The sequence below is a fragment of the Oxyura jamaicensis genome, unplaced genomic scaffold, assembly GCF_011077185.1.
Source record: "Oxyura jamaicensis isolate SHBP4307 breed ruddy duck unplaced genomic scaffold, BPBGC_Ojam_1.0 oxyUn_random_OJ72009, whole genome shotgun sequence".
Classification (NCBI taxonomy): domain Eukaryota; kingdom Metazoa; phylum Chordata; class Aves; order Anseriformes; family Anatidae; genus Oxyura; species Oxyura jamaicensis.
The window spans coordinates 5,798-11,352 of record NW_023310812.1 but is presented as its reverse complement, the minus strand read 5'-3'; the positions used below and the strand labels follow the sequence as shown (position 1 = coordinate 11,352).

Below are 5,555 nucleotides of genomic sequence, written 5' to 3'. Positions count from 1 at the left end.
CGGGCCGGGCCGGGCCGTGGCGGGCCGTGTGAGCCGCCGGGGCCCCGCCGGGTGCAGCCTGCGGGGCGCTGCCGGGGGCTGCGGGGCTGAGCTCGCCGCCCCCCCTCGGCCCGCAGCCCACGCCCGGTGCCAGCAGCTTTCCGGACAGAAGGAGCCCGGGAGCCGAGCGGCCGCGTGCCGTCGGAGAGGAATATCCACACCGAAAGCCGGTCGGTGCTGCTGCCGGCGGGATGTCGCCAGCTCACGCCGTTTGCCTTCCAGCAAGGAACAGGACTACCTTTAAGCCTCCTAGCGCTGCCCTCAGATGGGGGTATTGTTCTCTCCAGTTTGTGTTAAACCCAGCCTAGCTAGGTTTAGCTCACGTAGCCTGTGTTTCCGCTCCCTGGTACTTAATAAGCCTACGTTGCAGCTATGGTGCCCGTTACCTTCTCACCTGTTCGCTTCTGCAAGGGAAGTGCTTGTTCTTATGATGGCAAAGGTGTCCATGAGGTTTTACGTTTTGTGACTGTTCTTATTTTGCCCACGTTTGTGTGACAATTTTGCATTTGTCCTTTTTGGCTGGGTCCCAAAAATGGCTTAAAGATGTAAAACAACTCCTAAATGAACTTTAGACCTCAAAATCTACAATTACTCTCCCTGAAACAAGAGCTCCCGCGTGCTCCTTCTCTCCTTCACATATGCTGGGCAGTGAGGTCTGAGGCACCTGATTCTTCTTGCTTGTCCTCCTCTACTCCCAGTTCCTCTCCGCGTGGAGACAGCTGCCCCAAGAGGAGCTCCTCGCGGCTCAGGCTGAGATGATTCCCCTTGCCCAGATTTCACTCCTGGAGAATTCCAGGTTTCTTTACACTCTCCACGTGCTGTTCTGTGCCTTGCTCTGCCCAGACGTGACACACAGGACCTGAGTGCTTCACTTGGGATTTTTCCTTGGAGCTCAGGTACATACTGGTTTGACCACTGTTGATGCCTAAGTCTTGCACTGGGTTTGGCGCTCAGAGCTCCGGTTCTAGGCGCATACACTGTGAATACGAAACTCATCTGATCCTCCTGGAGCTGAGGAATAAGTTCTTTTGACTTCAGCAGGAATAGTTTGGAACTGGTACTTGTTGCTGAGGAGGCACAGAGCACATATTTTCTTCCTGGTGTAAGGGGCAGTGCCCTGAAGCTGGGAAACAACGCCAAGGGGTGATCAGGGAAGGGCTGTGCCTGGCTGTGCCATGGCTGTGCCTGGCTCCATCCTTCCCCTGGGGAGCCCCCGGGCACTGGCTCCACCCCAGCTCTTTTAGCCAGCTCCCCCTGGGGCGGGCAGGAGGGGGGCACCTCACCCTGTGCGGTGCCAGTTCGGGAGGAGCTGCTGCCAAAATGCAGCCCCTCGTACCCCTGTTCACCTCCAGCTGTGTGAGGATGCAGGATTCCTGCTTCCACAGAGGGCTGGGGCTCTCGCTGCTGCTCAGTGGGTCTGTGGCAACCACCCTGTGATAGTTAATTCCTTAACACCCCCCAACCACACACGCAAAAGCTCCTGCCAGCCCCGTTAAAACAAAACCACCCAGGCCAATCTGCTGTCCTGGCGAGCAAGGGAGCTGCCTTCAAACGGCAGCCTTGGTGGAAAGCAGAAAGTGAAACCTGACCTGAACTGGACGATGGGCAGCGGAGCAAAATGCTCAGTAAAGCACATACGTATGAGACAAAGACCAGCAGGCAAATCCCTTTATATGGTTTCTGAACCACTAACAATTGATTTATTATTTTTTTCCCCATTCCGTGCTTGTTCCTTAATATCCTGCTTTCTGTCTCCCGGGGACTGCACACGAGAGATGAAAGCAGAGAAAACCAAACAAGCCATTGGCGGTGCTCACTCAATTGATTTTTACACAAAATTTGCCTTCATGCACGAAGGATAGAAAAATGATCCCATTAATAATGAATAACAAAAACAAATGCAGGGAGGAAATCAATAGAAGCACATCTGATATCACAGCGGGATGTGGGAGGGGGGCCCAGACGCACAAAGGCAGGGGCAGGAGGAGCAGGGGGCAATGGGATGGGGAGCGTGGGGACCCCCAGCCCCTGCCCTGTGCCACTGGAGGGGGTGGCTCAGGCCTTGGCCCCAGCTCTGGTGAGTGTTTTGCCATCCACAGCGGTTAAGGTGAGGAGCAGCACCTGCACCTCAGGTGTGGGACCTGAGGGTTATGCAGGCATCACGGAGCTGTGCGGTGACAGCTGGGGTTGCAGAAACCCCAGCCCTAGCACAGCCCGCTTACCCTTGAACTTGCCCTAACTTTGCCCATCCCATCCCACCCCACCCCTGTCCCAGTCCCGTCCCAGTCCCAGCCCAGCCGCCCTGACCCCCCGAGTGAGGAGGTTTCAGAGCCGCACCGGGTCCATCTCTTCCCCGCAGACGCCCTCAGACGCAGCGGTTTTGCTGAGAGCCCTCAGCAGCACAGGCTGCTGTTGGCCCATCCCTGCCTGAACAAACGCCGTGCTCAGCTCAGCGGGAGAAATGGGACTTCCCTCTCCTTCCTCCCCTTCTTTCAACTCCAGTCAGTCTGGGGACACGAAGTGCTCGTGGCCACAGGCTGCATGTGGGCATTCAGAGCAAACACTGAGCTCTGTGGAAATGCACTGACTCAAACCAAAATGCTGCTTTACACCAATACAGAGCGGAAGGAATTTGTTGCAGCCGTGCAGGTTTTCCAGTTATTTTCAGAACAGAGTGTTTTAAAGCAATTAAGCGAATTTGTCTTTCATGACAGTAGCTGTGCTCTGCATTTTGCCTGGAAATGTTAGTTACGGATGTATTCCACCATCAAGACTTTGTTTTTAAAGTAGATTTAGAACTATGGATGGAGATATGTGTCACAACATTTTCAGCAGATTTTTATGTGGAGGAATGAAACAATATGCAGATGAAAATGAAATCCAAAGAGAATTAAAAATGTACAATAACGCTATATAAATCTAGATCAACTGTTGTAAAATAGTACTGACACCAGCTAAACGTCTTCAACCTGCCTGCCGAAAATTAAGCCCTGACTGCAGCATGTTAACTCCTGCACCCTGCTCTCAGGCAGCAGAGGCTGCGGTGCTGCCAGCCAGGTGCCAGACATTTATTTCTGGTGTGCGTGGACGTGGGGAGCCAGTGGCAGGGGTCAGACCGGAGAGCGCTGGCGTTGGCATGAGGTCAGAATGGAACAGGCTACGTGGAAAAGGACTTCTCATCTGCAGATCTGCTGCCCTTTCTGCCAGGGGCCTGTTGCAGACTCATTAAATGGTTCTGGGATGTGGGTGTAATAGCAACACACTCAGGAATGTTTAACAGTTCAGTGCCCTGCCGCTTCATCCCAAGATGAGAAAGGGGTTCCACAACCTCTGTGTGCTGAAGGAGAACACCAGGTGGCTGGACGCAGAGCTTGTAGGGCTGGACTGGTGTTGCCGAGCGTGGGCTTACAGGGGGGATGCCCGACTGCCCCAGCTGGGTTACTTCCCCCTGCACCTTCGGTCCCTGCCACGGCAGCACCCAGCGCTGCCCCGTCCCCAGGCACAGGGAACGGGGAGCAGCGTGCTGCCCCCCGGCACCGCCCGGCCCCGGCAGCCCCCGCAACGCCCCACGGCAGCGCCCTGCGGGAGGGTGGCTGTGGGTGCCCAGAGCTGTGGGTGCTCAACGCATGCCGTACCCCTCCATTTACTCACTTTCCTAATGGAAAAGCTGGGATGGAAACCAAGCCATCACCCACCAAAAGAGGAAAGCATTCAGATAGTGCAAAGGCACTAAATAATTCAGCAGCTATTTAAAAGCACTGTTTTGTAATTTCAGTGGAACCGCCCCGGTTTGACTCCCCACATCTTCGGCGTGGAAGGAGATGCTCCCAGCAGGCAGGTGAGCTCCTCTGTTTAGGAGAGGAAGAGGCAGGGAGCAGGTGCGGAGGTTAATCACACTGTCAGCATTTACTTGCTTTTTAAACTTGCATGAGTTTGGAGATCAAAATGGAGAAGAGATGTAGGGCAGATGGATTTGCAGGGAAACCTTTGATTTTTCTCCTCCTGAGGCTGGTGTCTCTAATGCATGCGTTCTGTGAGTTTACCAGGTTCTTGTTTACACGGCATAAGCCCTGCCTCCAGGACCTGGAAGCGCCAGGAAGGCACCCGGGGAGCGCTGGGGTGCAGGGGACACATCTGCACCCATGGGTGGCTGGGGAGAGGCCCCACCAAGGACACCATGCGGGGGACATCACCCTGGGATGAAGTTGTCCACCGGGGAGTGCACTGCCAGGCCGCTTCTGAGCAACAGAAGGTCTCTGCAGAAACAGGCTCTGAGTTACCCTGGCAGAGCTGCCTGTGCCTTTTGCAAATGAGAATGAGCGTGATTTAATGGAGTTCTGTTTGATTGTGTGCACAGAAAGTACATCTCTACCCGGGAGGACAGGAACCGCGTGCTGCCGATGCACCTGGGCTCCAGCTCCTCTGATCCCTGCAGGACCGCGGGCGGCTGCGGGCAGAAGGTGCCGGTGGTGCAGCTGGAGGCTCACTCCACCTGCAGAGACCGCCCTGCCTCACTGGAGGCATCCCAGCGCCTTGTGGCTGCATCCTGACGTTGTTCCCAAGCAGCAGCCGGAGCCACTCGTGCTGCTGAGGACAGAAGGCAGTAAGTCGGCACCAGAGCACCGGGCCAAGGTCAGCGCTCTCCGCCAGACGCCGGCTGCCCAGAGCTCACCTCCCGCACACACTGCAAGAGGCGACGCCAATGCTGGGACACGAGTAGCCTGAGCTACTTGTTCTAAAAAGAGAAGACAAATGGATTGTAGCTCTTTGTGCTTTCAGACGCCCAGCGAGCAGAGACACACGCAGAAGCTGAAGTATTTATGGCACACAAAGAACATCCCTTTCATCTTCAGTGTTTGAAATCTTCCTTCAGAGCTTACCTGCGGGACAGTGCTGCACGCAGCTTGCCCAAATACACTGTATAATTCACACAACAAAAAACTCATAAAAGAACGTTAGGCCTGGAGGACAAACCCCTGAAAAATCAGGAATGCTTTGGGCAGAAGGACTGAATTTTCAGGGCCTGCGTGGGATGCGCAAGGATGCTTCAGCGGGGTGTCAGAACTGACGGACTTGCCAGAGCCCACGGCCCTCCTGCAGGCCCCGGCAGCGGGCCCAGAGCAGCCCCGACCCCGCTGGGTGCCGGTGGGCTGCGTGCCCGGACCCCGGGGCTGGCCATCAGCCGGGGGCAAGCAACCCGCTCTGCGCTCCCCTGGCACGGCCCCACCTCTCCTTGCTCAGGGAACAGGAACAAGATGTGGCTGGGATCTGAGTCAGAGACAATATTTCAAGTTTGATATCTTGGTTGATTCTGAATACGTTTGTTTTTTCCCCAAATGCCAAAAGAGATTAGTCTACAAACATTACCACAGCATGGCCTGAGTGCAGCTCTGCCTCAAAAAAAAAAAAAAAAAAGGAAGACAAAGCTCAGGGTGTGGGGTGTAGGGGGGTGGTTTGGGGCAGGCAGAAGGGATGTGCTGCCTCCCCTCCACCACGTGCTGGATGAGGAACGGGAC

General features: G+C 55.4%; 1 long non-coding RNA gene across 2 annotated transcripts; it reads left to right on the top strand.

The window, feature by feature from the left end:
- The first annotated feature begins 252 nt into the window (after positions 1-252).
- On the top strand, positions 253-5,338 carry LOC118159775. Of its 2 annotated transcripts, XR_004747245.1 has the most exons (4): positions 253-692; positions 836-935; positions 3,815-3,877; positions 4,397-5,338. It is a non-coding gene; the product is annotated as an uncharacterized LOC118159775 (long non-coding RNA). The 2 variants fall into 2 exon arrangements; XR_004747244.1 differs by having other exon boundaries at positions 253-935.
- The last annotated feature ends 217 nt before the right edge of the window (positions 5,339-5,555 follow it).